The sequence below is a fragment of the Littorina saxatilis genome, unplaced genomic scaffold (genome assembly GCF_037325665.1).
Source record: "Littorina saxatilis isolate snail1 unplaced genomic scaffold, US_GU_Lsax_2.0 scaffold_1748, whole genome shotgun sequence".
Classification (NCBI taxonomy): Eukaryota; Metazoa; Mollusca; class Gastropoda; order Littorinimorpha; family Littorinidae; genus Littorina; species Littorina saxatilis.
In genome coordinates, this window is record NW_027126023.1 from 1 (window position 1) to 10,643 (window position 10,643).

At 50.9% G+C, this 10,643-nt stretch overlaps 1 non-coding gene across 1 annotated transcript; it reads right to left on the minus strand.

Moving 5' to 3' along the window:
* Positions 1-9,742: 9,742 nt before the first annotated feature.
* LOC138954467 (5S ribosomal RNA) lies at positions 9,743-9,861 on the minus strand. The gene has a single exon (XR_011451849.1). It is a non-coding gene; the product is annotated as a 5S ribosomal RNA (ribosomal RNA).
* Positions 9,862-10,643: the final 782 nt, after the last annotated feature.

Sequence of the window (10,643 nt, forward strand, 5' to 3'; positions counted from 1 at the left end):
GTGTGTGTGTCTGTCTGTCTGTGTGTGTGTGTAGAGCGATTCAGACTAAACTACTGGGCCGATCTTTATGAAATTTGACATGAGAGTTCCTGGGTATGATATCCCCGGATGTTTTTTTCATTTTTTCGATAAATACCTTAGATGCCGTCATATCCGGCTTTTTGTAAAAGTTGAGGCGGCACTGTCACACCCTCATTTTTCCATTAAATTGATTGAAATTTTGGCAAAGCAATCTTCGACGAAGGCCAGGGTTTCGTATTGCATTTCAGCTTGGTGGCTTAAAAACTAATGAGTGAGTTTGGTCATTAAAAATCGGAAACTTGTAATTAAAATTATTTTTTTATTAAACGATCCAAAAACAATTTCATCTTATTCGTCGTCATTTTCTGATTCCAAAAACATATACATATGTTATATTTGGATTAAAAACAAGCTCTGAAAATTAAAAATATAAACATTATGATCAAAATTAAATTTCCGAAATCGTTTTAAAAACTATTTCGTCTTATTCCTTGTCGGTTCCTGATTCCAAAAACATATAGATATGATATGTTTGGATTAAAAACACGCTCAGAAAGTTAAAACAAAGAGAGGTACAGTAAAGCGTGCTATGAAGCACATCGCAACCACTACCGCGCCAAACAGGCTCGTCACTTTCACTGCCTTTTGCACTAGCGGCGGACTACGTTCAGTTTCATTCTGTGAGTTCCACAGCTTGACTAAATGTAGTAATTTCGCCTTACGCGACTTGTTTTTTCTTTGAGAAGACGAAAGATGATTTCAGGATGTTCTGAATTTATTTTCAAGATTGGAATAAATGCAATGTTAACATTTTGTTTGTCAGTTTATTTGTTGGTATTATATTATGACCACCTGCGATTTATAAGGTAGTATTTCTGAGCTCGATGCTTTGAATGTTGGGATTGCAAAAGTAATTTTGTGGAATAAGAAATGGTTCTTTCCCCCTTTCTGTGACACCTCTTTATTTTATTTTGTTGTTTAATAATATACATAGTCTTTGCCATGAAACCGACTTGGAACACGTTTGAATGATTGTCAGCACAGTATTCTCTAGGCTGTGTCTCTTGGCTTTGGGTATTTCTGTTACACTGTGAGAGATTGGTTGAATGACAAATAGTCACCGCGCAATAGCGGACCCGCGCAATAGCAGACCCGCGCAATAGCGGACCCACGCAATAGCAGACCCGCGCAATAGCGGCCCAGCAAACGGGTACCTGGCCTAAATCACGGACAGGGAAGGTAAAGGGAGAGGAGATGAAAGTATTGCCATGCGATCGCTAAGACCACAACCGACTCTGCTGGTAACCGCTCCAATTCAAGGTCCATTGATATTCGACCTCAACAACAAAAGAAATTATTTTATTTTATTAAGAAAGTAATAATAACTTTTTATTGAGACCACGTAACAGTTTCATGAAGCCTGACAAAAAGTTCTGTCCCCCGGTTGCACTTACACGGGCAGCTGGCGTATTGCTAATTGACTTTGTCTGTAAGGAAAGGATGTTAAATACAAACAATGGTATTGATGTTTAAAAAAAATAAAATCTTTACAAACCCTCGTAAATATTTCCACTGCTGCCAAAGCCTGTCTCGAAATTAAACTTATAGGATCCAAATTGTATTATTTATTGATTGATTGATTTATTTGTTTTACAAGAATCTCAGTTTTCTTTCAAAGGACGAAAGTGCTCAAACAGCACTTTGTTCTTGTTGGTCTGCAGGTGTGGATTTGTGTGTGTGCTTGTTTGCCTTTTTTTTAAGGTCACATGTGGTACGAAATTAACACATATACAATTTCAACTAAGAAATTCGTTAAAAACATTGTCTGGCTTCATCGGCAATTTCAAAGGTAGTCTCAGTTGTTGACCTGATTAATATGTAGGCTACTTTCAAAACACCATATTAAGTCCACAAAAAAACCAATACTCCGCTCTAATTTTCTGTATTTCAAATAACACTAGGCAGGCTCGCCAGGCAAAAAGAAGTTCATTTTTGTCAGCTAGTTTTGATCTTCTTCTTCTTCTGCGTTCGTGGGCTCGAACTCCCACGTACACTCGTGTTTTTTGCACGAGTGGATTTTGACGTGTTTGACCGTTTTTTACCCCGCCATTTAGGCAGCCATACGCCGCTTTCGGAGGAAGCATGCTGGATATTTTCGTGTTTCTATAACCCACCGAACTCTGACATGGATTACAGGATCTTTTCCGTGCGCACTTGGTCTTGTGATTGCGTGTACACACGAAGGGGAATAAGCCACTAGCAGTTCTGCACATAAGTTGACCTAAGAGATAGGAAAAATCTCCACACTTAACCCACCAAGCGCGGCGGCCGGGATTCGAACCCTCGACCTTCCGATTAAGAGGCCGACGTCTTACCACCTCGCCACAGCGCCCGTCTGCTAGTTTTGATCGACTTGGCTTTTATTTTCTGGTTTTCAAAATGTTATGTTGCACATCAGTAAATAAACAAAGTCGACGGGTTATTTTGTTTAACCTTTTTGATTTCAGATTCTTCCTTTGATAAAATATAAAATTGAAATAAAATAAAGTCAAAAGTATAAAAAACAAGTCGCGTAAGGCGAAAATACAATATTTAGTCAAGTAGCTGTCGAACTCACAGAATGAAACTGAACGCAATGCCATTTTACTCGTAGCATCGTCAGGCCACCGCTCATGGCAAAGGCAGTGAAATTGACAAGAAGAGCGGGGTAGTAGTTGCGCTAAGAAGGATAGCACGCTTTTCTGTACCTCTCTTTGTTTTAACTTTCTGAGCGTGTTTGAGCGTGTTTTTAATCCAAACATATCATATCTATATGTTTTTGGAATCAGGAACCGACAAGGAATAAGATGAAAGTGTTTTTGGACAATTTAATTTTGATAATAATTTTTATATATTTAATTTTCAGAGCTTGTTTTTAATCCGAATATAACATATTTATATGTTTTTGGAAATCCCCAAATGATGGAGAATAAGATAAACGTAAATTTGGATCGTTTTATAAATTTTTATTTTTTTTTACAATTTTCAGATTTTTAATGACCAAAGTCATTAATTAATTTTTAAGCCACCAAGCTGAAATGCAATACCGAACCCCGGGCTTCGTCGAAGATTACTTGACCAAAATTTCAACCAATTTGGTTGAAAAATGAGGGCGTGACAGTGCCGCCTCAACTTTCACGAAAAGCCGGATATGACGTCATCAAAGACTTTTATCAAAAAAATGAAAAAAACGTTCGGGGATTTCATACCCAGGAACTCTCATGTCAAATTTCATAAAGATCGGTCCAGTAGTTTAGTCTGAATCGCTCTACACACACACACACACACACACACACACGCACGCACGCACATACACCACGACCCTCGTTTCGATTCCCCCTCGATGTTAAAATATTTAGTCAAAACTTGACTAAATATAAAAATCAGAGGGAAAAAGGGTTTTCATGAATAAATTAGAACCGATCGGATTACGGTAAATAAACACCAAATATGTTCTTTTACATTCAGCCAATATGAACTACGGTGGGCTGGGACTAAGAGGGACTTGATGGTGTGTGTATGTGTGTGTGTGTGTGTGTGTGTGTGTGTGTGTGTGTGTGTGTGTGTGTGTGTGTGTGTGTGTGTGTATGTGTGTGTCGTTGTGTGGACCAGTGTATACTGGGGAGTGTGTAAAGCCTGTTCTTTATATCGGCTGGACGCAGCTGCGCGCATCGTAATAACGTTAGTTTAGCTATGAATGTAAGGCTTCTTTTTAAGCCTACTGTCTATATGATACTTACCGAGACAGTACTATTCTTGCACATTATCTATTATAGGCCGAAAAAATTGGACAAAACGCTGAGTGGGTACAATTATCTCCCATAACCATGCGCCACCGTGGATCCCAAGCACTGTCCGAGTGCTTCCCCCTTACAGGATGTAGGTGGCGCGTCCTCTTTCTTTATGAGCTGCAGACCCTCAAAAAGCCCATAACATATCAAGAGGGGAGGCGGGAGGGAAACTCTAATAGTACTGTCTCGGTAAGTATCATATAGACAGTAGGCTTAAAAAGAAGCCTTACAGTCAATATAACACTTACCTCGACAGTACTATTCTTGCACAGAATACCAGAGTGGTGTGAGGGTGATATGTAGAGTATTAAACTCCTTAATCAAAATCACTTAAATCCAAGGATTAAGATACCCAGGCAATTTTCGAACAGTACTACCGTAAAAGAAAATATACCCAAGAAACATACCTTAGACTGACGTGACCATGCTGGCAACCACTGCTGTGTGGTGAACTCAATGTCAAAGTCCAGGCCACTCAAAGCTTGAATACCACTGAGTCTACGGCAAGTGGCTAAAGCGATGAGGAACAATTAGTCTTAAAAATCAGCAACTTGATACTGATGCCTGCCAGGGGTTCAAACTCATTGCTACGCAGGAGTTTGAGGACCAGAAAGACATCCCCCTTGGGAAATGAAACCCGAGGTTTAGACACCGCTGCATTGCTAATACCCGAAAGGACATTAGCGATGAGGGAGGACCTGATCAAGTGTTCAGATCTGCGACCAGTAGCGGCCGCAATCGTGGAAGCGATGGCAGATCTGTATCCAAGAAGAGTCTTAGAAGAAAGACTCTTCTTTTGATACACTTCCACCAGGAAGTTGGCCAAGTCCTGTGTTGAGGGATAAAGCGGCTTTATCCCCTTGGACAAGGCGAAGGTGGCCCAAGCTCTCCAGCGTAAGTCGTAGAGCTGATTAGTTGATCGCCTCTTAGCGTTCAAGGAAAACTCTACTGAACTCTTGTGCAATCCTAGTGCAAGCAGTTTGGAGCGCACAAGAGCCATGCGGTCAAGCACAGACTCTCTGGACGTGGATGAGGGAGGCATGATCGAGGCTGGAGCAGACCTCCCCCGTCCAGATCCAGAGGTAGAGGGTCTACGTGGGTGAGACCGCGAAGATCTGGAAACCACGGAGCTGTTGGCCAGTAAGGCGCGACCAAAATCAGTCTTGGTCGTTCCTGCAGATATTTTGCCAGCACCCTCGGAATCAGAGATGTCGGGGGATAGGCGTAAGCATCGAGGAGCCTCCACAAGAGAGTGAATGCGTCCAAGTGGAACGCATTCATGTCTCGAAAGGGGCTGACGTACCTGGGAAGCCGAGCGCTGAATCGAGTTGCGAACCGATCGATCAGAGGACGGTCCCACCTTGCCCACAGACGCTGTAGAACGTTGTGAGCGATGGTCCATTCTGTGGAGAGAACCTGATCGCCCCGACTGAGAATGTCGGCCAGGGCGTTCATTTTCCCCGGAACGAACTGGACTGACATCCGGACCTGATTGGTCTGGCACCAGAGCAGAATCTCCTCCGCCAACAGGGAGAGGGACCGAGAATTGGTGCCCCCCTGGTGGCGAAGGTAAGCTAAGCATGTGGTGTTGTTGTCCCCGTTGAAAATCAGAGGGGCCAAGGACAGGCCGAATGGGAGGGCCCGAAACTCGAACACTGTGCCCTCCCAAACGAACCGGAGCAGATGTCGGTACCCCGGGGCCACCAGGATGTGGAAGTAAACATCCTGGAGGTCCCAGACATGGCCCAAACGTTTGGCCGGATGACCAACCGGACCGACGAAGGGGTTTCCATCTTGAACTTGCACCTGTGAAGGTACAAGTTCAAGGTGGAGAGGTCCAACACCGGCCTGAACCGGCCGTCCTTTTTGGGGACGGTGAACAGGCGGGAGCAGAACCCCCGAGAAGGCTGAGAAAGGGGGAAGACCGCCTTCTTCTCGACCAACGAGTTCACCTCGTCCTGAAGAGCCTGCCATCTGGCAGGGTCTCGAGGAGGGGGGAACGTCCAGGGTAGAGCGGACAATGGAGGTTGTGACGACAGCGGTAGAGAAAACCCCGACCACACCACCCTCAAGAAAAACTGGTTGGAGACCAGTCTGCCCCACATGCCGCGGGCCCGAAAAAGGGAACCGACGGACGAAAGAGGGGCAACTTGAGGGGGCGTCAACGTAGGGCCGGGACTCACTGAAAATTCTGCTGGCGGGCAGGCGCAGGCTTGCGACCACCCCCCCTGGTGGTGGTGCTTCCCCTTACCTGTCTGAGCACCCTTCGTCTTGCTTGGGAACGCAACAGGCGCCTAAGAGGAGGAAGAAGGAGGCAGTGAAACTGGCTTCTTCTTCTTCTTCTGAGGCTGGGAGCTGGAGGTGACTGTAGCACTTCTCTTACTCCCCGCCGCCGTCGCCGAAGCAGCGAGGCCAACCATCAGAGAATCAGTGTTCCTCTGGCGTGTGGACTCCACCACAGAACGAACAGTGTCCGGATGAAAGAGGGAAGAAGGCTGAGGAAACGTGTTCCTCAGACTCTTCCTCATATCCGGAGGCACTATAGAAGTAGGCAGAAAATGATCACGGAACAGGGCCAATAAAGTGGACCCGTGTTCCAATGGCCAATTCTGCCGCAGACGTCACGCACGATCGCACGGCATGCAAAGCCCGATCCACTCGAACCGTGTCAAGGACCCGAGTGGAATCGGACTCTGCCCGATCGGGAGGGTTCAACAGTGTGGACAGCGTGCTCATCCATGTCAAGGCCTGTGATTGGGCCTCGACTGTGGAAGAAACGGTGGCCTCAAGATTGTGGAACGAAGCAGAGCTCAGTTCCACCTTCTTGACCGAAGGCACCTCCCCAACGAACACATCACCGTCAGCCCCACCCTAAACACTCGAAGTCTGGAAAGGGAGAGTTCGAGAGTCAAAGGGAAAAGGGAGGGACGAAACAGATTGGACACGAGGAAACAGTGGAGGTGCGCCTCCCAAAGGAAAGCATGGCACTGAACCCGCGTCCTCCCGAGGAACATAGGTCGCGTTTGCACGTGAATCTGTACTCCTCAGGCGATGTGCTGCCGCTTCCACCGTGGCACTAAGACTAGGGTGGAACGCGAATTGCCGGCGGACGGATCGTTCATAAAACGAGCCGCCGGCAGACGCGGCGTGAGCCTCCCACGCCCGGGCCGAAGCGGACTCAAAGGACGAGAGGGCGTCTCAGGGAAGGACGTCCTGAAACTGTTCAAACGTCCTTCTAGCTGTGCGAGGACGAGCCTCCTGCCTCTCGTCCTCAGACCCCGGGTCCAGGTCCTGTGTGTCAACACTAGACGACAGACGCTTAAGAGAGGCATCCGTGACGTCAAGACGCCGCGTGATGTCTGTCATGTACTGTTGGAAAGTACGAAGCATAGCTTCGGAAGTTCCATCAGAAACCGGCAAGGGTAGAGGATCAGTGTTAACCTCAGGGCGACCCTGATCCTCCTCCCTATCGTCCTCCGACTCACTCTCCTCTTCACTTCCCGACAACTCCTCAAAAGCAGGAGTGTAGGGAGCTTGAGGGGGAAGAGCCGAAAGCGATGAAGCAGGCTGTGAAGAAAAGCCCACAGAAGCAAGAGGCCGCGAAGACCCCTGCCCCAAAGACGAAACGTCTCCAGCAGCCGAAGGGGGAGAAAAACAACAACCCTGCGACTGTTGGGTCAGCCCAGCCAACGAACCCCCGCCATTTATAGACTGAACAGGAACCCATCGGGTCTGATCAGAAAAGAAATGGTCCGGTCCGGTCGGGGGTGCCGATCCGGTCCGGTAGGGTGGTCCGGTGTTCCGGTCCGGTGCCGGACCATCCGGAGGTCCCGTTCGGCACCGAACCATCGTACCCACAGAAGTGTTCGGGTGGTTAGGTCCGGACGTGGACATACCGTACCATACGGACCCGTGGTCCGGTATGGTCCGGTTCGGTGCCAGACCATCCAGACCAACAGAGGTGGTCGGGTGGTCCGGCACCGGGCCATCCGGACCCGTAGGTCCGGACCTACCCGTAGGTCCGGTACCATCCGGAGGTCCTGTTCGACATCGAACCATCCGTACGCACAGAAGTGTTCGGGTGGCTCGGTCTGGGCGTGGACGTACCGTACCATCCGGACCCGTAGGTCCGGTTCGGTGCCAGACCATCCGGACCAACAGAGGTGGTCGGGTGGTCCGGACCGGTCCGGTAGGGTGGTCCGGTGTTCCGGTCCGGTGTTCCGGTCCGGTCCCGTACCATCCGGAGGTCCCGTTCGGCACCGAACCATCCGTACCCACAGAAGTGTTCGGGTGGTTCGGTCCGGACGTGGACACACCGCACCATCCGGACCCGTAAGTCCGGTGGTCCGGTGCCAGACCATCCGGACCAACAGAGGTGGTCGGGTGGTCCGGTCCGGACCGGACCACCGGTCCAGTACCGGACCATCCGGACCCGTAGGTCCGGTCCGGTCCCGTACCATCCGGAGGTCCCGTTCGGCACCGAACCACCCGTACCCACAGAAGTGTTCGGGTGGCTCGATCCGGACGTGGACATACCGTACCATCCGGACCCGTAGGTCCGGTTCGGTGCCAGACCATCCGGACCAACAGAGGTGGTCGGGTGGTCCGGACCGATCCGATAGGGTGGTCCGGTGTTCCGGTCCTGTGGTCCGGTCCCGTACCATCCGGAGGTCCCGTACGGCTCCGAACCATCCGTACCCACAGAAGTGTTCGGGTGGTTCGGTCCGGACGTGGACCTACCGTACCATCCGGACCCGTAGGTCCGGTGGTCCGGTATGGTCCGGTTCGGTGACAGACCATCCGGACCAACAGAGGTGGTCGGGTGGTCCGGTTCGGACCGGACCACTGGTCCGGTACCGGACCATCCGAACCCGTAGGTTCGGTCCGGTCCCGTAGCATCCGGAGGTCCCGTTCGGTACCGAACCATCCGTACCCACAGAAGTGTTCGGGTGGCTCGGTCGGACGTGGACATACCGTACCATCCGGACCCGTAGGTCCGGCATGGTCCGGTTCGGTGCCAGACCAACCGGACCAACAGAGGTGGTCGAGTGGTCCGGCCCCGACCGGACCACTGGTCCGGTACCGTACCATCCGGACCCGTAGGTCCGGTGGTCCGGTGTGTTCCGGTTCGGTGCCAGACCACCCAGACCAACAGAGGTGGTCGGGTGGTCCGGTCCCGACCGAACCACTGGTCCCGTACCGTACCATCCGGACCCGTAGGTCCGTGGGTCCGGCAAGGGCCAGAGGTACTGTCCCGCACCGGACCCTAAGGTCCGGTACGGTCCCGTACCATGGGTCCCGTCCGGACCAAACCCGGAGGTCAAGTCCAGTCGGGACCCGTGGGTCCGGTTCGATCCCGACCCGTAAGCCTGGAACGTTCCGGACCCTTGGTCCGGACCATCCGTCACCCGAACACCAGACGCTAAGGAATGGCGTGGGGTCAAGACGGTCCGGTCGGAGGTGTCGGTCTGAGCAACAGAAACAATGTTCCCGTCGCCCTGACCATTCGACAGAAGTACCACGTTCTGTCGAACACCTCCACGTCCAGTAACTAGTCGGCCGGAGCGTCTTAACAAGAGGGACAGCCACCAGTCACACGGACGTCAGAGGGAACCGTAGTAGCAGTGGTCGTAGGCACGAAGCCTGAAACCCCTGCCCCCACAGGACCGCCCTGAACGGGGTCAATTCGCATCCCAACCCCAGCGGGGAGGGAATTCAGAGACCCCGTCATCTCCTCCGATCTCCCCCCCCAGGAGGCCGAAACTACTGTCGAAACAGCAGCAGACGACCCAGCGAGGGAGTTCAGAGGAGGACCCGTGTCCCTCCTGGCTTCCACAGCGGTGGAAACCGAGGAGGGCACAGGAGAGGCACCGGAAAAAGGAAGATTTTAATGCCAACTGCACCCGGTGTTCCCAGGCGGTCACCCATCCAAGTACTAACCGGGCCCGACGTTGCTTAACTTCGGTGGTCGGACGAGAACCGGTGTTTACAACGTGGTATGGCCGTTGGCTGTCAAAACCTGAGTCTCTCCAGTAGCCCCTAGATCGGATTCACCAACCCCCAAAGAGGGTTGGGAATCGACCTGCCCCCGGATTCGAGCCAGGGAGGAGAAGGAAACCTTCCCCCCAGGCTTGAAACCGGGAGGAGCTGAAGCCTGAGACTGAGGGCCGGACAACGGCGTCGAAGGGGGGGAAGCCTGTTCCACTGAAGGAGAAGGAGAAAGAAGCTTTTTCTTTCTCCTCGACCTTCCCCGAACCTTCGACGGCGCAGCCCCGCCCGAAGTCCCAGGCTCAAGCCCAGCCTGTTTGAGCAAGCTCGCATTGAGCTTGCTCAAACAGGCTTTCTCCGCCCTCCCTCGCCGCAAACGCAAAGCGTTTGGGGAGGGAGAGTCGGAGCGCCGAAAGATCCCCTTCTCCGTGCGTAAAACATGACGCTGGGCGCCCGGAGAAGGGTTGCCCCCGGCAGACTCTGGTTCCGTAGAACCAGAGCCCAAAACAGGACGAGACATCCTACCTCGCCCTGTACGTACCCTTAAAGACCGAGAATTAACAAAATTCAAAGAAAATTTAGGTCAATACTCAAGTGAATGCGGCGAAACGAGAAGCAGACGACCGGTCACCACGAAGTAGGACGGGAGGCACGCCGAGTCCGCCACACAAAAACGGAGGCACAAGTTGAAGGAAACACAACGTAGCCTCAAGCCAGAAGTGGAATAACACACAATAATCCAACAGGTGATAGTCCACACAGAAAAGAAGCCTCTTAGTCCAAAATAATCCGGGAGCGTAGCAG